Source organism: Mercenaria mercenaria, chromosome 8 (genome assembly GCF_021730395.1).
Source record: "Mercenaria mercenaria strain notata chromosome 8, MADL_Memer_1, whole genome shotgun sequence".
NCBI lineage: Eukaryota > Metazoa > Mollusca > Bivalvia > Venerida > Veneridae > Mercenaria > Mercenaria mercenaria.
In genome coordinates, this window is record NC_069368.1 from 60123228 (window position 1) to 60150185 (window position 26958).

Below are 26958 nucleotides of genomic sequence, written 5' to 3' on the forward strand. Positions count from 1 at the left end.
ATAATAACTAAGTGACCCCAGGGCGGGGCCTCTTTTAAACCCAGGGGCATAATTTGAACAATTTTGGTAGAGGACTACTAGACAATGCATCGTACCAAATATCAAAAGCCTAGGTCGTATGGTTTCAGACAAGAAGATGTTTGAAGCTTTTTCCTATGTAAGTCTATATAAAACTTGGGACCCCCAGGGCAGGGCCTCTTTTCACCCAAGGGGTACAATTTGAACAATTTTAGTTGAGGACCATAACACAATGCTACAAACGAAATATCAAACATCTAAGTGTTGTGGTTTCAGTCAAGAAGATTTTTAAACTTTTTTTCCTATATAAGTCTATGTAAAACTTGGGACCCCCGGGGCGGAGCCACATTTGACCCTAGGGAGATAATTTGAACAATCTTGGTAGAGGACCACTAGATGATGCTACATACCAAATATCAAAGCCCTAGGCCATGTGGTTTTGTACAAGAAGATTTTCAAAGTTTTCCCTATATTAAGTCTATATAAACCATGTGAACCCTGGGGCGGGGCCATATCTGAACCTAGGGGGATAATCTGAATAATTTTGGTAGAGGACCACTAGATGATGCTTCACACAGATATCAAAGCTCTAGGCCCTGTGGTTTTGGACAAGAAGATTTTTAAAGTTCTTCCTTTCGGTTGCCACGGCAACCAGAGTTCTGCATGGAATTCAATTCTTTGAATAATTTTGAAAGGGGGCCACCCAAGGAACATTCCTGTGAAGTTTGGATGAAATTGGCCAAGCGGCTTATGATGAGATGTCGTTTAAAGTAAAAGTTTACGGACGGCGCCGGACATCTAGCGGTCACAATAGCTCACATGGTCACTCTGTGACAGGTGAGCTAATAAATTGATATTTTAACACACACAGTACAGCTTAATTCTATTTACACCAAGGTTACAATTCTGAGAGTGTCCCAACATTCAGAGAGCTTGAATACATAGCACACTACACAAACATCAGTTTTATTTCCCAAAAAATCAAAGCTTTCAGAAACCTGATGGGGCGGAGCAATTGTTTTGCTATGGTTATACAGGTGAAATGATATTTTCAAATGTTATATTCATGAATTTTGTGTAAACTGACTTGAACACTAGCGAATCTGCATGTCTGTTTTCATTCTACAAACATTCCTAATAGCGTTTTTTCTACAAACAAATTTATTGTTGATTTAGGGTTTATTGTCATTCCAGAAATACTGCTTTCTGAAAGACTGAAATATATTACTGTCCTGTGGATAGAAATCACTATCACCTTTTACGAAATTGAAATCTACCGCCTGGCTTGGCCCGATCAAAAATTGGACACATCGGGCCAGGCCAGGCCAGATTTTAAAACATGCCTTTTTAGTGTAGAATGAATGGAAAATAGGGTTCCATCTAAGCCGTTGCTTAGGAACGTGATGTGTGTGTACATTTCATGACCTCTCTCGAACAGACTCAGTCAAACCGAGTCTGCTATTATGTTCGACTGGTTGCGTTCTTTGCTTCCAAAAAATCTTCATATAGATTCCAGCTATTTAGGGTGTTTTTTGCATCAGATAGTTCTTCTTTTCGGTCTCTGTCAGCTTAAATTTAAATTTGCGGTGGATTTTACTTTGGTAAAATTATGAAACATCATTACATGTATTTTAGATAGCACAAGGAAATTAAATGAATGAATGAAAATCTAATTTCAATATGCACTTGTTGATAAATAAAAATAAACAAGAGGGCCACTAAGGCCCTGTATCGCTCACCTAACCTATTGACCTAAAGATCATCAAGATTAACATTCTGAGCAAGTTTCGTTAAGAAATGCTAATAAATGTGGCCTCTAAAGTGTTAACTAGCTTTTCCTTTGATTTGATCTGGTGACCTAGTATTTTTACCCACATGAGTCATATTCAAACTTGACCTAAAGATCATTAACATTCTGACTAAGTTTCATGAAGATACAGTCATAAATATGGCCTCTAGACTGTTAACAAGCTTTTCCTTTGATGTTACCCGGCATGACCCAGATTCAAACTTCACCTAAAGATCATCAAGATTAACATTCTGATCAAGTTTCATGAAGATACAGTCATAAATGTGGCCTCTAGAGTGTTAACAAGCTTTTCCTTTCTTTTCACCTAGTGACCTAGTTTTTTACCCCACCTGACCTAGATTTGAATATGAACTATAGATCATCAAGATTAACATTCTGACTTAGTTTCTTTAAGATACGGTCATACATGTAGCCTCTACAGTGTTAACTAGCTTTTCCTCTGATTTGACCTGGTGACCTAGTTTTTGACCCTACATGAACGAGATTCAATCTGGACCTTGAGATCGTCAAGATTAACATTCTGACTAAGTTTCATTAAGAAATGGTCATAAATGTGGCCCCTAAAGTGTTAACAAGCCTTTCCTTTGATTTGACCTGGTGACCTAGTTTTTTTACCCCACATGACCCAGATTCAAATTTGACCTAAAGATCATCAAGATTAACATTCTTACTAAGTTTCATGAAGATACAGTCATAGATGTGGCCTCTAGAGTTTTAAGAAGCTTTCCCTTTGATTTGACCTAGTGACCTAGTTTTTTACTCCACCTGACCTAGATTTGAATAAGAACTATAGATCATCAAGATTAACATTCTGACTTAGTTTCATTAAGATAAGGTCATACATGTGGCCTCTACAGTGTTAACTAGCTTTTCCTTTGATTTGACCTGGTTACCTAGTTTTTGACATGATCCAGATTCAAACTAGACCTTGAGATCATCAAAATTAACATTCTGACCAGGTTTCATGAAGATATAGTCATAAATGTGGCCTCTACAATGTTAACAAGCTTTGCCTTTGATCTGACCTGGTGACCTAGTTTTTGACCCCAGATAACCCAAATACTGTACTCGTCCAAGATTTTATTGAGGATAACATTCTGACCAAGTTTCATTAAGACTGGGCCAAAATTGTGACCTCTAGAGTGTTAACAAACTTTTCCTTTGATTTGACCTGGTGACCTAGTTTTTGATCCCAGATGACCCAATATCAAAATCTTCCAAGACTTTATTGAGAATAATATTCTGACCAAGTTTCATTAAGATTGGTCCAAAATTGTGACCTCTAGAGTGTTAACAAGCTTTTCCTTTGATTTGACCTGATGACCTAGTTTTTGACCCCAGATGACCCAATATTGAACTTATCTAAGATTCTACTGAGGGTAACATTCTGACCAAGTTTCATGACAAGAGGGCCATGAAGGCCCTTTATCCTCACCTGACCTATTGACCTACAGATCATCAAGATTACCATTCTGACCAAGTTTCATAAAGATATGGTTATAAATGTGATCTCTAAAGTGTTAGCTAGCTGTCCTCTGATTTGAACCGGTGCCCTAGTTTTTGACCCCACATGACCCAGATTTGAACTTGACCTAAAGATCATCAAGATGAACATTCTGACTAAGTTTCATGAAGATACAGTCATAAATGTGGTCTCTAGAGTGTTAATAAGCTATTTCTTTGATCTGACCTAGTGACCTAGTTTTTGACCCCACCTAATCTAGATCTGAACTTGACCTATAGATCATCAAGATCAACATTCTGACCAAGTTTCATTAAGATAAGGTCATAAATGTGGCCTCTACAGTGTTAACTAGCTTTTCCTTTGATTTGACCTGGTGACCTAGTTTTTGATCCTACATGACTTAGATTCAAACTGGACCTTGAGACCATCAATACTAACATTCTGACCAAGTTTCATGAAGATACAGTCATAAATGTGGCCTCTACAGTGTTAAAAAGCTTTTCCTTTGATTTGACCTGGTGACCTTGTTTTTGACCTCAGATAACATTCTGACCAAGTTTCATTAAGATTGGGCCAAAATTGTGACCTCTAGAGTGTTAACAAGCTTTTCCTTTGATTTGACCTGGTGACCTAGTTTTTGACCCCAGATAACATTCTGACCAAGTTTCATTAAGATTGGGCCAAAATTGTGACCTCTATAGTGTTAACAAGCTTTTCCTTTGATTTGACCAGATGACCTAGTTTTTGACCCGAGATGACCCAATATCGAACTCGTCCAAGATTTTATTGAAGGTAATATTCTGACCAAGTTTCATAAAGATTGGTCCAAAATTGTGTCCTCTAGAGTGTTAACAAGCTTTTCCTTTGATTTGACCTGATGACCTAGTTTTTGACCCGAGATGACCCAATATCGAACTCGTCCATGATTTTATTGAGGGTAACATTCTGACCAAGTTTCATTAAGATTGGGCTAAAATTGTGACCTATAGAGTGTTAACAGTCAAATTGTTGACGACGGACACAGGGTGACACAAAAGCTCACCTTTACCCAATATCAAACTCGTCCAAGATTTTATTGAGGGTAACATTCTGACCAAGTTTCATTAAGATTGGGCAAAAATTGGACCTCTGGAGTGTTAACAAGCTTTTCCTTTGATTTGACCTGGTGACCTACTAGTTTTTGATCCCAGATGACCCAATATCGAACTTATCCAAGATTTAATTGAGAGTAACATTCTGACCAAGTTTCATTAAGATTGGGCAAAAATTGGACCTCTAGAGTGTTAACAAGCTTTTCCTTTTATTTGACCTGGTGACCTAGTTTTTGACCCCAGATGACCCAATATCGAACTCATCCAAGATTTAATTGAGAGTAACATTCTGACCAAGTTTCATTAAGATTGGGCCAAAAATTGTGACCTCTTGTGTTAAAAGTCAAATTATTGATGACGACAGACGGACGACGGACACAGGGCGATCACAAAAGTTCACCTTTGAGCACTTCATGCTCAGGTGAGCTAAAAATAAGAAGTCTTAGTTGTTTCTTTACATGTGCCATTTATAAATTATATATTGAAACGACAATCATAGATAACGTTTGTAATACATTTTTTTGAAAATGTCTCGAGAGTGTTATTATTATGCATCACAGTTTCCTCTGCAAATAATCCCTATGACAATTGGTAAAACAAACTTAATTTTTCTTTATACATTTGTCAATGTCTGGGTCGCTCGAAACCATGGATATCTTGAGCTTTTTGCTCCTCCCCTTGCGACCTCGAGCGAGCGGTGTTTCACTGTACATTAAATTTTTTAAAAGTCTGATTCTTTTTGACAAATTTTTTATCAACTAATTTATTGCTAGTCTACAGATGATGCAACAACCTTTTGATATCATTTCCACCAAGCCAGCTCTGCCTGTAAGCTCAATAGGTCCAACACAAGATTTTTTATTAGAAGGCTGTAGGTTTTAATCCTGGAGAAGACTGGGTTGTGCTAGGTAGTGTCAGCAATGGATAACTTCTTCACAATCATACTGGTCCCCCAAGGTTAAAGTCTCTCACAGAACTGAAAAGTTAAATGCATTCTTCAATTTGTAACCAAAAAACTGAAAATGTTATCTTCATGCCTATCACAAAGAATTTTAAGATTGCTGTTGTGCATGTTATTCTTCCTAAAACAAACAAAACAAGAGGGTCATTGACCCTAAAGCGCTCACCTGTGTACAAGGCTTCAATTGTGTTTGTGTAACCCCTTACAGAAGAAAAAGGCCTGCTGCGTACTCTTGCTGTGTACATACAGCGTATATGATGCGTACATGATGTGTACTGAAATCAAGGGCTTTAAATAGTATACAGGATATACACCGCACATACACCGATAGTACGTTTGTAGTACACTTTTGACATGCAAATGAGCTCTGCCGCATACTACTTGCTGCGTACATGCTGTGGACTTCATAGTACACAGGATGTACGCTGGAGGAATTTAGAAACCAAAGAGAGTGCCACAGCGTATTAATACATATTCATACAAAATAGCATGTACTGCCACAGTGATGCAGTGGCCGTTTAAATATGTGACTTTTAATAAATAACATTAACTGTTTGTTTTATTTGCATATGAATACCATAGTAGACTATTGCAGGAAACAAGAAACTATAAGTTGTGCCACAGTGTAGTTATACCAATAACCACACAATGGACATAACTACCACAGCGTAGCAACCGTTTTACATAAAAATTACCGCAGAATAAAAATGTAGTATATTTTTGTTAATTCCTTCTATTTTCAATTGCGAAAAAATACAATTTTTACCCAAATACTGCATTATGCACTATGGAAATGAGCACCCCCATTTTTCTGGTACGTATTAGTCGTCTGCGGTAGCCCACCTGCAAAACAGTAGCGGTAATGGAGAACCCAAAAAATATAGTCTGCATTTGGCATCTCAGGTAGTGCGTCGGTGTACGACAGCGGTAGTCGAAAGGATATAGAAGATACGGAGTACAAGTCTTTACAACAATATATTAGAAAAGTATTCATATCGATAAACGTCCACTCAAGAGTTATCTATCATGACTATTTCTTACCATGGAAGACATAAATAACGTTTCAAACCAATCTCATTAGAAGCTGCTAGGTATATTCATTTACATAAAAATAAAGGGAGGTAATTTGTCACAAATTTAGTAAATATGTATGTTCATTGATTGTCAAAGTCAATCTGATGGCATAAATGAAATTTCAAATCAGTATCTTAAATAGTTACGGAGATATATACCCATTTTTGATTGAAATAAAGGGAGGTAATTTGACATAAAATCAGTCCAAAGTTATCTACCCTGATTGTCTCAGTCCAACTAATGACAATAATGAAATTTCAAATGAGTCCTATAAGTACTTACTGATATAAATCCATTTTGATTAAAATCAGGGGAGGTAATCAGATATAAAATAACTCTGGAACCTATGATTAGTTCTGACACATTCATCATGGAATCCAAGATTTATTGTTGTTGAAGATATTTTGCAAGTTTGTATCAAATCAAACCATAAATGAAGTCTCTATATGGCTGCAAAAGCCGTAATAACAAGTTTTGGACCTTTAAGTGGCCATAACTCTGGAACCCATGATGGGATCTGGCCAGTTTTCGACAGGAACCGAGATATTATGCCAATACAAGTTGTGTGCAAGTTTGATTAAAGTTGATTGCAAAATGTTGTATCTACCATGTTCACAAGCTAAAATATAAGAAACTAGAAAATGCTTTTGTAAAAAAGCGCATGTCTCCCCCAATGCAAAGTCTTATAGGCAAGAAGTCAATAGAGGTCAGGAGCGAAAGTCAAAGAGACACTGATGGTTGGCTGCAATAGGGATCATCTACTTGGCATGTCCAGTCATCCTGCTAAATTTCAACACTCTTGGCCTAGTGGTTCTCAAGCCACTGTTCAGGCTCCTGTGACCTTGACCTTTGATCAAGTGACCTCAAAATAAATAGGGGTCATCTACTCTGCATGTCCAATCATCCTATTAAGTTTCAACATTGTAGATCAAGTGGTTCTCAAGTTATTTCCAAAAAATGATTTTACATGAACAGGCCCCTGTGACCTTGACTTTTAATAGACTGACCCCAAAATCAATAGGGGTCATCTAGTCTGCATGTTCAATCATCCTATGAAGTTTCAACATTCTGGGTCAAGTGGTTCTCAAGTTATTGATCGGAACTGGTTATCAATGTTCAGGCCCCTGTGACCTTGACCTTTAACAAAGTGACCCCAAAAACAATAGGGGTCATTTACTCTGCATGAACAATCATCCTATGAAGTTTCAACATTCTGGGTCGAGAGGTTCTTAAGTTATTGATTGGAATTGGTTTTCCATGTTCAGGCCCCTGTGACCTTGACCTTCAACGGAGTGACCCCAAAATCAATAGGGGTCATCTATTCTTCATGACCAATCATTCTATGAAGTTTCAACATTCTGGGTCAAGTGGTTCTCTAGTTATTGATCATAAATGGTTTTCAATGTTCAGGCCCCTGTGACCTTGACCTTTGACGGAGTGACCCCAAAACAATAGGGATCATCTACTCTGCATGTTCAATCATCCTATGAAGTTTCAACATTCTGGGTCAAGTGGTTCTCTAGTTATTGATCGGAAATGGTTTTCAATGTTCAGGCCCCTGTGACCTTGACCTTTGACGGAGTGACCCCAAAATCAATAGGGGTCATCTACTCTTCATGAACAATCATCCTATGAAGTTTCAACATTCTGGGTCAAGTGGTTCTCTAGTTATTGATCGGCAATGGTTTTCAATGTTCAGGCCCCTGTGACCTTGACCTTTGACAAAGTGATCCCAAAACCAATAGGGGTCATCTACTCTTCATGACCAATTATCCTATGAAGTTTCAACATTCTGGGTCAAGTGGTTCTCTAGTTATTGATCGGAAATGGTTTTCAATGTTCAGGCCCCTGTGACCTTGACCTTTGATGGAGTGACCCCAAAAACAATAGGGGTCGTCTACTCCAGCAGCCCTACAACCCTATGAAGTTTCAAGGTTCTAGGTCAAATGGTTCTCCAGTTATTGCTCGGAAATGAAGTGTGAATAATCTTGGTAGATCTTGTTTTGTTGGGTTTAACGTGACCTAGGCACCGATACAGTTATAGGTCATATGGCGACTTTCTAGCTTTGATGGTGGAGGAAGACCCCAGGTGCCCCTCTGTGCATTATTTCATCATGAGCAGGTACCTTGGTAGAACCACTGACCTTCCGTAAGCCAGCTGGATAGCTTCTTCACATGAAGAATTCAATGCCCCAGTTAAGACTTGAACCCACATAGGTGAGGGGTAATTGATTTGAAATCAGCAACCTTAACCATTCGGCCATGGAGGTCCCTTGGTAGAGGGTCACACAAGGACCATTTGTATAAAATTATTTTAAAATCGGGCTGGCAGTTTAACGCGAGAAGATTTTTAAAATTTCCGCTATATACATGTAGGGAAAAGCAACCACACTCCCTGGGGGCCGTGTTTTTTGATAAATCGGTACAATTTGAACAATCTTGGTGAAGGGTCACACATTTGTGTAAAATTAATACACTCAAAATCGGTTATACGTAGTCAGAATAAATCACTCAGGCTATGCCCTTGTGAAATTATTCCACTGACATATAACCTCTTTCCTTGTAATAATAACATTAAAACATGGTTATTCTATATATTATTTCTTTAATCAGACCATCAGTTTAGGAGGACATGTTGTTTGAAGATTTTTTTGTTTTTTAGCTAAGGCGGCCTCTATGTGCAACCAAGCGGAACTGTTTGAACAGTTTTGGTAGAGGACCATCCAAGGAACATCCACACAAAGTTTCATCTAAATCCATTCAGAGGTTTCGGAGGCGATGTCTTTTAAACACAAACATTGATGATGGACGACTTGACGCACGATGGAAGACGGACACAGCATGATCACAATGATCTCAGATGAGCTTAAAACATTTCTTGAAAGCAATGTAAATGACTAAAGTAATGGCATAACGTAGTCCGCTCACAAGATGTAAATGACTTGTTACAGCCACATAAGAACTGTAATATGTTTTAGATTTCTTCTTACCTGAAAAGCTTTCTGATGGTTTATGCTGGAATATCAGGGTTGTCATGTAGATATGTAGGGAGTGTACCCACACCCATAGCCAGGTCCTCGTCTGGATGTTGGTTTTCCCTCTCCTCAGCATGGACTTCAGTGATGGTTCTGGCAGATGTCATAACCTTGGTCTATACAAATGTCCCTAAAAACTTCCCCACTAGTTGTTCCATTTCTGGATGGAAATAACCAATCATTGACTCACTAGCCTGAAAAAAAAGAGTAACATTTTGATAAAAGAAGTTGTAAAAGTTGTAAATAAAAGCTGTCACAGGAGACAGCGCATTAGACTATTTCATTGCTGGATAGTGAAATCTGGCACATCTGAGGAAGTTGGATGTGGATGAAGATATTCACACTGGTTATTCGGGTACCTACTCGCGTGAGCGATACCGCCCTCGTGTGATTATGTACATGTTGGTGAACAGGAAATTCACACCTGTAACACATAATTATTCCGTATTTTACTGAAGATTTGAAAAGTTTCAGTATTAAATGTGTAAGATCATACCTTAACTATATCCATGTCAAATATCTATCTCATATAATCTGAATAACTGAAAAAATATGTTTTTTGTCGCGAAAATGAAGATATTTTAAGGCGATGGTATATATTTTCACGATTAATGGTATTATTTCGGATTATATTAGGAATTTTTTGTTAGGAAAATGAAAAGCAGTCATTCCGTGTCTAAGCTATTGCTTTCATTTCACAAAAACTTGAAGCACAGTAAAATTAGATAGATTTCTTCGAAGACAGTGTGTAGAAAATAAGATACCTCTGACGATGTACGATGGTACCATCCTCATTGTTTATGTCAATCCAGCGGATACCGTCCTCGTTATTGAAATGAACATTACATTGACACAGATCCCTTTTCTAAAATTTAGCTATAATATGCAATGACCAGCTAGGATAAAGATAAAACTTTGGTCTTTTATACTCTCCTGGGCTACTGGAAGCAGCCTATCCGAAGAAAAACTTCTCACATAATTTCTTCAAGTTCGCTTTCAAGATCCATCTACATAGACACATTCTTAGGTGCATTTTCAATTAAATATTGCGACTTCCGTACGTTTTGTCTTGTTATTTAAGTTGTTATGGGGTACAAAATGTTTGCAACAAAAACAAAATTAAATTTATTCAGAAATTCTATGATTTTTGTCAAAGATTTTATTGCGGTCGACCCATGTTTAGCTTCGTTTTGAGGAATAAAGCCAGTAATTTGGTCGAAAATGTGCTTCGTTTGAGTAGTCAAAAGAAGTCAGTAGTAAACAGATCCTTATTTCCCCATTTTTTGTGCGAAAATTCGTGTAGAACAAGTGCATTAATCACACCTTTTTACTGCGTGAATACATGAGACCACTTCACATACAAGTTTTGCAGATCGAAACCGAAAGTAGGGGGTTTATTGTGCGAACAGGAGCATATACGCGCCATTTTAGGGTAGCAGACTACAACTGACCAGCATTTTACTAGGAACTATTCAGCTCCCTCTTTATTTTTATCGTTACTTTAACTTATGGTCGAACTTTCATGAAAAATAGGTGTTGGAACAAGTGAAGTTCTGTTAAGGTAGGTAAAGAGGGCATGAAGTTTAGTAGGTCTGCAGGTTTGTCGAACAATTCAAGCCTCGAGCAATTTGCTTATCATCCAACTGTTGAAAGCAGAGCTAAAATGGTGGGAAATGAAAAGAAAAAAAGAAAGCGACGAGAGATTTTGCTTGTTTTTGGTAACCATTTGTACATTATTTCAAAGTTATTACAGCTCGTCTGATACTTGAACTTTAACAAAATATCATCTTACCTGTCTTATAGTCTGATGCTAATTCTGTATTGCAAATGGTGATTATGAATCTAAAGGCAGTAGGTTGAAGTATAAAAAACAATCTGCTCTTATATTGTGCAATTGTAGATTACAAGACAGCGTTTGATTATGTCGATCGTATGTGTTTATGGAATAAATTACTACAGCATAGCATTGATGGAAGTCTTTAAGGCTGTATATTATGCAATATATGATCAAGCCAAATCTTGTATAAAGAGTAGCCAAAGTCTATCAAATTTCTTTATTAGCTCAACTGGTGTACGACAAGGTGAAAATTTATCGCCAATATTATTTTCTGTTTTCTAGAATGATTTAGTCTCATATATGTCTAATGATTGTTCAGGACTAGTAGAATTATCAAACAATGTATAGGACCTGCTAAGTGATGATATTTCAGAAATGTTCTTCAAGCTATTTTTGTTATGCAGATGATACAGTGTTATTTGCAGAATCTTAAAATGATTTACAATCTGCATTAAATGTATGTCAGAATATTATGATATTTGGAAACTTACAGTTAATTCAAATAAAACTAAGGTTGTTTTTTTCACGTGGAAAAGTACAAAATAAGTCTACCTTTTATTATGATAATGCGGCACTTGAAGTAGTAGATGACTTCAGTTATCTAGGAATTAAATTTAACTACAACGGTAACTTCAATAAAACTAAGCTATATTTGGTTGACCAAGCTAGAAAGGCTATGTATGCTCTGTTGAAAAAGTTGCAGCTTAGTACTGATTCACAGTTACATTCATTTGAGTCTGTGGTTCAACCAATATTATTGTATGGATCAGAGGTATGGGGATGTGTTGATGTTAGCACTGTTAAAAGTTTCCAGCTTAAATTTTTAAAAACATTACTGAAGGTTAAAAAGTCAGCACCTTATGTCATGGTTTTTGGTGAGCTTGGGGTATTACCAATAGATATTATAACTAGAAATCAAATATTTAACTATTGGTGTACAATTTATTAAATGGTAAACAAGAAAAGATAAACTGTATACTTTACAGGTTCATGTATAGACTCCATCGGCAAAATGTAAATTATTGTTCTTGGATTTCATATGTAAAAGAATCTTTAGAACAACTTGGATCTGCTGAATTCTGGTTGAATCAGTCAGTACTTTCACCAGTGTATTTCCGCAATATTCTTATTTTAGAATGTCCCTACATTGATTTGGACAGAGTAAAATATATACCAAATGACTTTCAACTGTCAAATGTAATGTCATTTCAACGTTTATTTCAAAGTAATGATAGTACTCTTCTTTTAAAGTTAGCATTGTTTGTACAGAAAATACTTCAAATTTTTAGGTAGGGATAGGTCTTCAACCTGGTTAATTCTAAATGTACACCATCTTCTATGTTTTAGCTTACAAAATATTTGTATCAGATCTATTATGACCGTAAAACTACTGTTTTATTTTATGTATTAGTGTTTTTGTTAAATTTGTTGTTATTATAATGCTGATGCCGTATGGGCCTAATTATAAATAAAATCTTGAAATCTTGAATCTCACAGGTTTCCTTCCTAGACGTACATTTAACGTTTACAACCGCTGTGAGGAGTGTTTGAACAAACACTAAAAAGAGATAGAATCGAATACCCAGACTTCCATATCTGCTTCTGTTTCTTCAGTTAGTCACCTGTAAGACACTTATACAGTAGTGTATATTGTATGCACTTGTAAACAAGTCGCGTAATTAGCACTACCTTAATGGATGGTGCGCCTGTGAACAGAGGCGAATATTACAAGATACGATAAAAGGCAGATTTATGAAGCCACAGCATCTCCCTAAACGAATACATGCCCAGACAGAGGGTCCACTTTCCCTTTCAGGAAGAAAAAGAAGGTCTTAACATAAGCACTTTTGCTCGGTTTGCGACAAATTTGGTCGTTATCATAATGAGACTGAGAGAGAAAAAGAAGAACTTCAAGAAGACAATACGATAGAATGCGTAGAATAGAGGGTGGGTGTGAGGGAAGATTTAATATTGGTGAAATACTGCTAACACGGTCCACTCCCATTCTTTACATCTTTAAAGTTAAAATTCTAATCAAATAGATCTACTAAAGGTCGGGTTTCACATTTCCAGTTCTTATTTCCAGATCCTCAAAGCAATATATTACCTTCAATTGCGTTTATTTAGTGTACCGTATGCGGAACCAATCGCTGCGGGGAGATTTTATAAATGTTCATTGACATAACGAGGACGGTACCCATGTGCAAACGGGTAGGTATCTTTGTTTATTTTCATCCATCGTCAGAGGTACCATAAAAAACAGCAACAGGATGCATATAATTGAAATTTTATTAACAAAAAGAACTTGCAGGTACATGATCCAAACGTTTTGTAGTTGAGTATGTATAGTTCTACCAAGGTGAGAGGCAAATTCAGTTATCTCAACTTTGAACAAAGAAAAATACGTCTCAAGACATCAAAATACAGGAATTCCGCTACATTTCTTCAAATTTTATAGTCATATCAATATTATTGAGGACTGATATTTTCGCCAGTGCGAATTAATGCATTGCCTCGGACGAATCTGTCTTTAAAATGTTCAACATTCTTAAATATGTGTCATACGTTGGCATTGTTTTTATATACCCTAAACAACCTACATGTACATAAATCACACGAGGGTGGTATCGCTCATACGAGTAGGTACCCGAATAACCAGTGTGATATTGGACAAAAGCTTATGTTTGTGTCAGATATATAACAGATAGAGATAAAGTTTATCAAAACATTAAATAAGTATAAAAGAGACATAATTCAGGAAAAATTTCTGCAAAAGTAATGCTCCATGTGTCATATTATGTGGCTAATAATGTGGAACAATTATTTTAAGTTTGAATCAAAATTTATATATTGGTATAACTGAGAAAGAGCAAAAGTGCATCACAGCCTCAACCTGAAATCCTAGGTATAACTCATAACATATTGGTGCCAACATTATGGATCTTGTGTCATATGATGTGGGTGATGATGTGAATCAACAATTTTAAGTTTGAATCAAATTGTTTGATAATAACAGAGACAGAGTGAAAGTGCATCCAAACTTAAACCTGAAATATTAAGTAAACAAGAGGTTCATAATGACCCTGGATCGCTCACCTGAGTAATATGAGCTACATGTTTCAAATGTCAAACTGTTGTTAAAATATTAAGAAAGTAGGTCAAATTCATGGTCAATGAAAGTCACTGTTAAGACTGATGTGCAAAACTTTATGTATTATACTTTCAGGGCGGAATCTTAAACAAGAGGGCCATGATGGCCCTATATCGCTCACCTGTTATCACTGCACTTGAGGACAAGAAGGTCCTCAGAAAAAATATCTAAGTCCAAAGGACAGGAACAACAAAGGGAAGAAATTTAACCAAAAAGAAAAAAAAAATCTTACAAGGTATAGATATGTTAAAATACACCTAAAAATTGGAGGTACCATCCATGTTGTACCACAGAAAACTGGTCTCGTGTTTTCCCTACGGCCAATAATAAAAAAAGTTACTAAAATAAGCTATTTATAGTAATGTAAAAGGGAAGTAATTAAAAAAAAGAATATTGTAAGTGGACAAAAACGCAACAACATCATTGTTTTTTTTTGTTTTTTTAAACCGCGTCCCGATTTTCTATTTACGTTCACGAGGTCACGTAACAGAAATCTGTTTGCCAAAAATCGTTTTATTTCATATTTTTAAATTGCTGCCGCTTTTTCATTATTTAAAATTTTTCTATTCTGTTTTTTGCACTTTCTGGTCAAAAGTCTGGATTTTATGCCTATAGTTTGCATCATTTATTTACTTTTAGAAAGAAATAAGTATTTAGGATCGCGCTGTTTAAAATTTTGCATGTAATTTTATGAAAATCCGACCGTTTTTATAGAATTTTGCCTACATTTCTGTCGATACCTTTTTAAAATCGTTATAGAATTCAAATTATATTACTTCTCAATCTATGTTGAAAATCTGAATTTAAGCGATAAAATCAAAAAATGAATGTGTACTGCGCGTTTTTTGTATACGTGTCAATAAACAAAAGTAACGGCGTTGTAAGTTAGACCTTACGATAGGTGGCACGTGCTCGTGGAATGGAAAATTACCGGCACGGCGTTTTGACAGCTGTACGATTCGCGGGTAAATTCCAGTCAGTGGTAATTAAAAATAACTAACTAATGGAAAACGGACGTCCTGGCTGCAGTAAAAAAAAATATACAACACTTAACTGGTATGGTAAAAAAAAACTTTACTGTCAAAAGAATATCAAGTAAAAACACGACACGAAAATGTTAAAAAAAATAGTCTTTGGTTCTTATAATTATTTGACATTTTGATCGATACAACGCCATACAATGTATAATAACGGTATTTGACTTACATCTTGAATCAGTAACAACCATAGTCCCAACACTTAGGGACGAAAAATATGCTGAGAAAATACATGTCCGAAAAATTAGGGACAAGAAAAATAATTATTTTTCCAGATTTTAAGGGTGTCCCATGATTTAGGGTGTCCCAAGACTTAGGTAAAATACGGTACTTTGTATAGTCGAGCTAAAACAATTTTTTTAAATTGATGTACTGATAAGCAATAATGAATTTAGTGTCAAGAGCCTTTGGAAATAAAGTACACAACCAAGCAACATAATAGCAAACTTGGTTTGACCGAGTCTGTTTACGAGGTAATTAAATTGGTGAAATTGTGTACTTCAGTTGTGGTTATTATCATACTGATGATTATGTAATCCTTTCATCATCAAAATGTATAACTTGTTTCCTTAATCTTTACCAGTTCTAAATTCCTACAATGGACTGGTCTATGATACAATTTGGGCAGTGCCATTTATTATTTGAAGGGGTGTTTACTGAAAATTTACTGACTGAAAGCAAACAGTGCATACCATGATCAGCCTGCACAGATGTGAAGGCTGGTCTTGGACTGCACTGGTCACACAGACACTTGCTACAAGCAGTCTTAAGGTTAATTCAGTTTTACACTGTAACTGCTTTATAATGTATCATACCTGAAAGGTGGTACTGAATTCATTCAGAGGACCCATAATGAATTCAAGGAAGTGGTAACTCAGGCAGCGAACAACGAATCAGGAAGTCTGGCAGCACATCTTTGAACCCTGTTCCCTGACATTTCACTGTCATCATGACTGTTCAAGTAAGGCTTCAAGGCAGGGCACTGCTGAAGAAACAGTCTCGGACATTTCTCAAGGGATATACAGCGTGCTAAACAGTGTTTGAAAATCTTCGAAGGCTCAGTATAGGTGAAAGACAGGAATTCTCCATGTATCCCCTTGCTCTTGAAACTGCAAAATATTATAAGGCAACCTGTGAAATAACATTTTATTTTATCTTTTATTTCACCTGTAACTTATTACTATATTATTATTTTGTGTTCTTGTTATGCTTGCCCTCTCGAGACTGATCAGAACTTTTTACTTAAGGCGTGATATTTTAATTCTATAGCAAAATGGTTTTCAAACCTTGTTACAATGTTACTGGAAAGCATTCAATATTTCCTTTCTTTCTTGGGAAACTTTAACATAGCACCGACACAGTTATAGGTCATATGGTGACTTTCCAGCTTTGATGGTGGAGGAAGACCCCAGGTGCCCCTCCAAGCATTATTTCATCATGTTCAGGCACCTGGGTAGAACCACCGACCTTCCGCAAGCCAGCCCAGGATGGCTTCTTGACATGAAGAATTCAACACCACGAGTGAGGTCAAACCCACATCGATGTGGGGCAAGTGATTTCAGGAAAGCATTTATTAATCATGTTCCTCTACAACTTGTGTATATATTTAGGTTTATTTTATGTTAGACTATATTGTTTACATGTCACATATTTTTGAACCTAGGCAAATAAATTAAACAAGTAAGGCAGACATTTTGATATCACACGCCAAATATCAAATAATATTAAGGTTCTATTATTGATTCAGAGATGAAGTTTTCAAAGTTTCTTATATATAAGCCTATAGTCAGTACATGTCACACAAAGGGGTGTGGCTATTTTTGACCTTAGGGCAATAATTTGGACAATAATGGTAGAGAGTCAAACCCTTATACCACGTACATGCCAAATATCAAAGCTCTAGTCTCAGAAAAAGATTTTTAAAGTCTGATAGCTGAAAACCTATTTTCAACTAAAAATATTTATATGTTCAATGAACGGAACCATCTGAACAGCTTTGAAAGAGGGCTATTCAGAGATCATTTGTGTAAAGTTTCATCAAAATCCATTCAGTAGTTTTGGAGAAGACGCTGTTTAAAGGAATTGTTGATGAAAAGTGACCACGCCCTCTGGCAGCCATGTTTTTTGACGAATCAGAAAAATTTGAACAATATTTGTAGAAGGTCACACAAGGACAATTTGTGTGAAATTATTTTAAAATTGGGCTAACAGTTTTATACTAGAAGTTTTTCTAAGTTTCTACTATATATATATAGGGAATAGTGACCACGTTCCCTGGCAACCATGTTTTTTGAAGAATCAAAATAATTTGAGCAATTTTGGTATAGGGTCACACAATGACCATTATTTGTGTAAAATTATTTTAAAATCGGGCCAGCAGTTCCACACAAGAAGATTTTCTAAATTTCCACTATATACATATAGGGAAAAGTTACCATGCCCCCTGGTGGTCATGTTTTTTGCTGAATTGATATAATTTGAACAATCTTGGTAGAGGGTGATGTAAGGACCAAACCTGTGTGAAATTATTTCAAAATCTCACCATCAGTTAGGGAGGAGATGTCGTTTGAAGATTTTTCTATTTTTAGGTGGCTCCTATGTGCAAACAAGTGGAACCATTTGAACTTTAGTACAGGACCATGATGATGTGGACCTTGAAACATCCACACCAACTTTCATCAAAATCCATCCAGTGGTTTTGGAAAAGATGTCTTTTAAACAGAATTGTTGACAACAGACGGACAGACAAATGCACAACAGACACAGCGTGATCACAATTGCTCACGATGAGCATTAATGTTATGGTTTGTTAGTCTCATTCTGATTTTGTTTTCAAACAAATTCCTCGATGTATCATGGACATCGGTATGGACAGTCAAGTGTGCCTCCAAATCACACCCCCTACCCTCCCCACCCAAAAAAGTTGCAGGGTACATATGTTGACAACTGACAAAATATTGACTATGAATGCAGGAAATAATGCATGCATGCAAATGAATTTGGATGATTTATTAAGAAAACAAGAGGGCTCTTAAGGCCCTGTATCGCTCACCTGACCTACTGACCTGAAGATCAGATCATCAAGATTAACATTCTGACCAAGTTTCATTAAGATATGGGTCATAAATGTGGCCTCTAGAGTGTTAACTAGCTTTTCCTTTGATATGACCCAGTGACCTAGTTTTTGACCCCATATAACTCAGATTGGAACTTGACCTAAAGATCATAAAGATTATCATTCTGATCGAGTTTCATGAAGATACAATGATACAATCATCAATGTGGCCTCTAGATTGTTAACAAGCTTTAGCTTTGATTTGACCTGGTGACCTAGTTTTCTACCCCACCTGACCCAAATTGGAACTTGATCTTTAGATCATTAGGATTAACATTCTGATCGAGTCTCATTTAGATAAGGTCATCAATGTGGCCTCTGGAGAGTAAACTAGCTTTTCCTTTGATTTGACCTGGTGACCTAGTTTTTGACCCCACATGACCCAGATTCAAATTTGACCTAAAGATCATCAAGGTTAACATTCTGACCAAGATTCATGAAGATATAGTCTTAAATGTGGCCTCTAGAATGTTAACAAGCTTTTCCTTTGATTTTTTGACCTGGTGACCTAGTTTTTGATCCCACATGATCCAGATTCGAACTTGATCTAGAGGTCATCAAGACAAACATTCTTATAAAGTTTCATAGAGATATTCCATAAATGGCCTCTAGAGTGCTAACAAGTTTTTCCTTTGATTTGACCCATTATCCAATTTGTCCCAGATTTTAATGAGGGTAACATTCTGACCAAGTTTCATTAAGATTGGGCCAAATTTGTGACCTCTAGAGTGTTAACAAGCTTTTCCTTTGATCTGAACTGGTGACCTAGTTTTTGACCCCACCTGACTCAGATTGAAACTTGACCTAAAGATCCTAAAGATTAACAGTCTGACCATAACTAGCTTTTCCTTTGATTTGACCTGGTGACCTAGTTTTTAACCCCACCTGACCCAGATTTGAACTTGACCTAAAAATCATCATGATTAAAATTCTGACCAAGATTCATGAAGATACCATCATAAATGTGGCCTCTAAAGTGTTAATAAATTTCATTTGATTTTTTGACCTGGTGACCTAGTTTTTGACCCCACCTGACCAAGATTTGATCTTAGCCTAAAAATCATCAAGATTAAAATTCTGACCAAGTTTCATAAAGATATTGCTATAAATGTGGCCTCTAGAGTGTTAGCAAGCTTTTCCTTTGATTTGACCTGGTGACCTAGTTTTTGACCCATACATGACCTAGATTTAAACTTGACCTAAAGATCACCAAGATTAATATTCTGACTAAGATTCATTAAGATGTGGTCATGAATGTGGCCTCTAGAGTGTTAACTAGCTTTTCCTTTATTTTGACCTGGTGACCTAGTTTTTGACCCTATATGACCCAGATTCTAAACTGACCTAAAGATCATCAAGATCAACATTCAAAAAAAAGTTTTATGAAGATACAGTCATAAATGTGGCCTCTAGAGTGTTAACAAGCTTTTCCTTTGATTTGACCTGATGACCTAGTTTTTGACCCCAGATGACCAAATATCAAACCGTTCAAGACTTTATTTAGAGTAACATTCTGACCAAGTTTCATTAAGATTAGGTGGAAATTGTGACCTGTAGAATGTTAACAGTCAAACTGTTGATGAGGGAAGACGGACACAGCCCGTCCCTAGATTTGCCACCTAATGCCACTCTTTGCCACTTATTTCCATGAAAAAAGGGTGGCAGTTGGTGGAAATAGGTGGCATTAGTTGGCGTTTGGTGTAATTCAGCTCTTTTTTCACCTAAGTGGTAAATTTGCCACCAAAAGCCACTTTATTTTGGTGGCATTTAGGTGGCATTAGGTGTAAATTTGAACATAGTTTTTCTTTATGGTGGTAGAAAGGTGTAAAATTGGTGGAAAGTAGAACATAGTTTTTTTTCATGGTGGAAATCGAGTGGCGTTTAGTGGAAAATAGGGACTTAGCAAATTTTCTTGGTGGCGAACAGGTGGAAAAAAAACTTAGAAATTTTTGTGATGTTTGATTCAAAAGAGAACTGTAAGACATTGGATTACCCTGTACAAAAATCTTCACATGGACTCAGGTTGGAATCAAGGTATAATGGACTTCAGGCCTAATTGACACGGAACCTGACTTTGCTAAAACTGCACATTGACAACAGCTCGTAGAACACAAAATGCTCCCCGCCCCCATTTGATGCGTTCAGTAACTGTACAAGAAACAGAAATCATTTGGTCACTGTGCACTGGACGTTTGATGTACTACCTTTAAATCAATAATTATAGGCCATTTACCAGTCATAAGTGACTTCTGTATGAAATGTGATCTTAGACCAAAGCATTCTCTAGTTATTGGGCAAAAAAAGTTCTAGTGTTCTGGGTCAATGTGACCTAGACCTTTGACCACTGACTGACCTCAAAATCAGTAGGGGTCCTCTGCCGGTCATGATTAACCTCCCTATGTAGTTTCATGATCCTAGGTCAAAGAGTTCTCAAACTAACATCCGGAAACAGCTTAACTGTTCCAGCTCACTCTGACCTTGACCTTTGACCTACTGAACTAAAAATCTATAGGAGTTATCTGCTAGCTATGTTCAACCCTCCCATTCACTTTCATGATCCTAGGCTCAAGAGTATTAGAGTTATCATCTGGAAACTGTTTAACTGTTACAGGTCGCTGTGATTTTGACCTTTGACCTACTGGCCTCTAGGTCAATATGGGTCACTGCTGGTCATGACCAACCTACATATAAAGTTTCATGATCTTAGGCCCAAGCATTCTTGTGTTATCATCCGGAAACCAATTGGTCAACATACCAAATGACCGACAGACTGACAAACATCTGCAAAACAGTATACCCAGGCTCCTTCTTCAAAGGGTTTCATTAAAATCAGAATAAGTCTATGCTGACTCTAGCTGGACAAAAATAATATTCAGAATGGTAAACAGAAAATTTGAATTTTCGTTCTTTTGTAAGACAGAATATTTATTGCTTATTATAGCTTTGCATTATATTCAATGAAAGACAGAAAAGGTGGAAAATAGGTGGCAACTAGTGGAAATTGGCTGTACTAGCTGAATCTGAAAAGATCATTTTTAAATGTGTCTGCAGTGTATTATTTCTGCATGAGAGAAAGTTGGTTAAAGATAAGATTAATGATAGATCAAGTTACAAGCTCCCACACAAATGTATAGAAACAACCCCAGGTGGAATTTGGGTCAGTTAAGATTTATATACAACATGTATGCAGGCAAACATCAGGTCAAATGCAAAGAAATAGTTCTTGCCTATTCTCTTCATTAATTGAAAAAAAAAAAAAGAAGTGTTTATAAAAAGGATGTTTTTACAATAGCTTTACAACTTAAGGATTTGACACCTTCTTTAGCTGACCAAGAAAGTGTATGTGTGGAATCAATTTATCTGTGTAATAATACCAAATTTTGAAATCTGGCATTTGATGAGTCAGCCTGGGAGAAACTGGAAACACATTGTGAGAGGTAACAATATTATACTGTTTATGTTTTTTTTAATTATTACTGTCTTTAACATTGTCTTAATTACTCTTAACAAATACTTGAATTTGAAACAACATTTACCAAACTGCTTTGAATTTAAGTCAAAAAATCTCCTTCTATGTCTTAGGAAGTTTGGCAGATGGATAAATCCCAGATATATTTTCTGGAATATAGCTCAATCATGTTTATAACACTGTTTGTAAAATTGTATCATTTTGTAATTTTTTACATTATTGATTAGCACTTAGGATACAATATGTACTTTAAACTGTTCATACCAGGTACCTTCTGTGAAAAAAGTGCAACTTTGTGACATGATATGCCTGCCTGACTGTATATACCTGAGCAGCACACAGCTTATTACTGCATAAAAGAAACATATCAAGATAATTTTGAATCAGGTAAATATTATATGTTTTTATAAAAGCTAATGTTTAAATAACCCTTATTTTTTAAAGAAATACACCAATTAATAGAAATTCCTGGCATATTATATGATAAATATTAATTATAAATGTGATGAAAAACTCAAGTGCTATTACTACCTTTTGCCAAAGGCGGAGGGATATTATTTTTGGCGTTGTCCTTTCTTTTTTATCTGTCCGTCGGATTAAATGAAAATGCTTGTAATTGGAATAATATTTTTATAGCTTTGTCTATAGAATCACTAAACCTCATGTAATTATTATAAGCTCATTAACACTGCTCAATTATTTACCTAATAAAAGAAGAATTTCCCCTTGATTTGGTTAAAAATAGGGATTTTTCCTGCATCTATTGATGGATCTTCATGAAACTTTACAAAAATGTAGATCACTACAGGACATGTGCATGTTCAATTTCCATCAGGATCACTTCAGTAACCAAAGTTATTGCCCTTTAATTGTTTTTCAATCCATAAATTCCTACCTAACAAGTAATCCATTGATAAATATTCATGAAATTTGACACAAGTGTAAATCACCTTAGAGTAATTGTGCTTCCACATCTTTCATCCATTCTCAAGTTCTTGTTATTGATTCAAGATGCATATATTTCCACAAAACAATGTAACCGTTTGAGTGAATAGAATTTTTTCTACAATGTAGATTTTGATGAAACTTCTCATAGTTATAATAAAGATGTTGCATATTACTGTGAAATCATTTTTATTTTCGGGCTAGAACCGATGGGTGAATTTAAGACTGCGCTGTTATTTATTTTTTCATTTATAAATTGAAAATGTGCAAATTAAAGCCCGCGCGAAACAGTCCTTTTTTTACGTTTGCTTGAAATTTGATGCCAGCGAATTTAAATGATTTCACAGTTTTTGGCATAGATTAAGTTTGTAGAGTTCTTTGTTATGTCAGTGAGTTACAGTTTAGTCTTTTGATTTCATATATTTTCTAGAGGAAATTTACAATTTTCTGCAAAATTATTCAGAATGTTAGAAAAATATATCTATTAATAGATGACATTGTATGGTTTGCTGTTACAGACTGTGTGCTAGAAAAATGGCCCTACATCTAAAGGAGTGAAATTTGGAGAGTCATTCGCCATCTACTTAAGCCATCCTGGAATATGAAAAAATAAGACTGCATTGACAACATCCTGATCCTCGTGTTCAGATCTTTTGTGATTTCTTGTGAAGAGTCTTTGATTTTTCATAAAAATAAAAAATATATTAATATAATTTGATTTTTGCTTCCTACTGAGTTTTTTCAGATTCAGCAGGTGCAGCCAATTTCCACTTGTTGCGACGTATTTTCCTAATATTGCCAGCTATTTGGTGGCATTTAGTGGAAAATAGGACTGCCACCATAGTGGCGTTTTGGTGAAATTTTGTCTGCTTACTGCCACCTGTTAGGTGGCGATAGGTGGAAGTAAGTGGCATTTAGTGGAAAATATTTTTACACCATAATGGTGGCATTTTAGTGGTAATTTGTCTAAATACTCCACTTACTGCCACCATAAAGGTGGCTATTAGTGGAATTAAGTGGCAAACAAATTTTCCACCATAATGGTGGCATACTGGTGTAAAACTGTCTAAATACTCCACTTATTGCCACCTAAAGGTGTACACAAGTGGAAAGAGGTGGAATTTAGTGTAAAACGGGTTTGTCACGGTCCTGTTCATTTTTTCACCATTTTGGTGTCATTTTAGGTGGCATTTTGGTGGAAAATTGTCTAAATACTCCACCATTGAAAAGGGTGGCATTATAGTGGCAAATCTAGGGACGGGAGGGCGACCACAAATGCTCACCTTGAGCACTTCGTGTTAAGGTGAACTAATATCAAGGATGCCATAGTCACAAAATATGCCAGTCAAGAGCTTGTTGTCATTCTTGTATCTGACCTTTGACCTCTGTGACTTTGACCTTAGACCTAGGGCCATGATTCTTGCACATGACATTTTGTCTTTTTATTGTGAACTACTGTGCAAAATTAGTAAATTACATCAAAGTCCCTACATGCATGAAGAAGAAATGCTCCGAACAAAGTTGTCATTCTTGTATCTGACCTTTGACCTCTAAGTGTGACCTTGACCTTAGACCTAGTGACCTGGTTCTTAAACACAATACTTCGTCTTATGACGGTGAACAATTGTGCCAAGTTACATCAAAATCCCTCCATGCATGAAGAAGAAATGCTCCGGACAGTCATTCTTGAATATGACCTTTGACATCTAAGTGTGACCGTGACCTTAGACCTAGACACCTGGTTCTTGCGCTTGACACTCCGTCTCATGATGGAAAACATTTGTGCCAAGTTACATCAAAATCCCTCTATGCATGAAGAAAAAATGCTTTAGACAACGTCATTCTTGTATCTGACCTTTGCATGCATAAAATGAATTGGGATGATTTATTAAGAAAATAACAAGGGTGCCATAGTCATAAGATTTTCCCATCAAGAGCTTGTTAAATTGTCATTCTTGTATCTGACCTTGCGCTTGACACTTCCTCTCATGATGGTGAATATTTGTGCAAAGTTACATCAAAATCTCTCCATGCATGAAGAAGAAATGCTCCGGACAAAGTCTGTGGATGCTGTCAGCCAGCTTGCCAGGGCGTTCCATCTTTCAGACGGGTGTATAGAAAGGATTTTCGTACTAAATTTCCTTAATTTAGATCAGCATTTAATTTTATGTGAGGTAAAAAGGGTCAAAATCTCTTCATCAACTTGTAGACTGAAATAAGTCATGTAATAGATATGAATAATCATTTAAAAAGGTGGATTTTGTCTACATTTTAGGTGTATTAAGTGATACAGCATGTTATTCTTGTTAAGCCATTTTTGTGTGATTCCAGCCTCATTGTCAATATAATATTCTAAATATGAATTATGTCGGGGTCGTATGTAGCAGCAGCCACATACACTTTGAATGCGGTCCTACTGTTGCCTTTTTCGAAAAACCATTTTCTTTCCTTCTTCTCTTCTTTCCCTTTTAAAGGATTTTCTAGCACAAGTTATTGATTGGAAAGAATTTTCTATGTTCAGCCCCCTTTGACCTTAACCTTTGATGGAGTGACCCCCAAATCAATATTTAGGGTCATCTACTCTGCATGACCAATTATCCTATTATGTTTCAACATTCTGGGTCAAATGGATCTTAAGTTATTGACTGGAAATGAGTTTCCATGTTCTGTCCACTGTGACCTTGACTTTTAACAGTGACCCCAAAATCAATAGGGGTAATTTCCTCTGCATGTCCAATCACCCTATGAAGTTTCAACATTCTGGGTCAAGTGCTTCTCCAATTATTGATTGGAAATGGTTTTCAATGTTCAGGTCCCTGTGACCTTGACCTTTAACAAAGTGACCCAAAAATCAATAGGGGTCGTCTACTCTGCGTGTCCAATTACCTTTAGAAGTTTCAACATTCTGGGTCAAGTGGTTCTCAAGTTATTGATCGGAAATGGTTTTCCATGTTCAGGCCCCTGTGACCTTGACCTTTAACAATCTACTCTATATGACCAATCATCCTATGAAGTTTCAACATTCTAGTTCAAGTGATTCTCAAGTTCTTGATCAGAAATGGTTTTCCATGTTCAGGCCCCTGTGACCTTTTATGGAGTGACCCAAAAGCCACCCTATGAAGGTTCTAGGTAAAATGGTTCTCCAGTTATTGATTGGAAATAAAGCGCGACAGATGAATGGACTGGGCAAAAACAATATGTCTGGGGAGAGACATAAATATGCAAAATATATACAGAGTTGCCAAAAAATCTCATATACATATACTTACTTGAAGAAAGACGATGAATAAGAAATGTCTGATTTTTTGCTGAGGTACTTTGACTGCTAGGTCATCAACAGGAGGATTTTCAGGCACTTTAATTTTCACCATCATGACCAAGTCAGCTGAAGAGGTGGCAGACTTTAGCTAGGTTACAATGTTTCTTGGTGTAGAGGACCCATCATACACTAAGCAGCCTGAAACAAGTCATTAATTGTTCATGATATTTCCATGATGGCCTTATATTGCTAACCTGAATTTAATTGCTTGCTTGCTAAAACTCAAGAAACAAACAAGAGATGCACAGTGCATGTCAGATCATGACAGAAGATTCAATCCATTCCCATCAGTGGGTACTGAGATACCAGCTTATATACAAAACCTTAACCAAAAATTTCTAAGTCGAAAAAGGGGCTTAATTTTGTAAAAAAGCAAAATAGAGTTATAGAACATGTGCTATTTAAGTCAGTTTATCACAGTAAGTAAGTGTGTGAAGTTTCAATCCATTCCCACAAGAGGTTACTGAGATACCAGCTTACATACAAAAACTTAACCAAATCAGGATGCAAACACAGATGCACAGGCGAGTCCAATAGCTCTACCTATTCTTTGAAAAGTCGAGCTAAAAGGGACATAAGTCACTAAATATTTGTGCCAGAATTAGGGACCTTGTGTCATATGATGAGGACG

The 26958-nt window shown here is 36.3% G+C and overlaps 2 long non-coding RNA genes across 2 annotated transcripts in view; one reads left to right on the forward strand and one right to left on the reverse strand.

Annotated features, from left to right (window-relative positions):
* LOC123566267 (uncharacterized) overlaps positions 1-26958 on the reverse strand; it is a 61877-nt gene that overhangs the window by 13843 nt on the left and 21076 nt on the right. Inside the window, exons 2-5 of the long non-coding RNA XR_008372079.1 lie at positions 26278-26465; positions 16295-16588; positions 9410-9648; positions 5178-5360 (exon numbers count right to left, since the gene is read on the reverse strand). This is a non-coding gene — a long non-coding RNA (uncharacterized LOC123566267). The remainder of the gene's footprint in view (positions 1-5177; positions 5361-9409; positions 9649-16294; positions 16589-26277; positions 26466-26958) is intronic.
* Positions 20533-23726, forward strand: LOC128559056 (uncharacterized). Its single transcript, XR_008372078.1, has 2 exons — positions 20533-22450; positions 23527-23726. It is a non-coding gene; the product is annotated as an uncharacterized LOC128559056 (long non-coding RNA).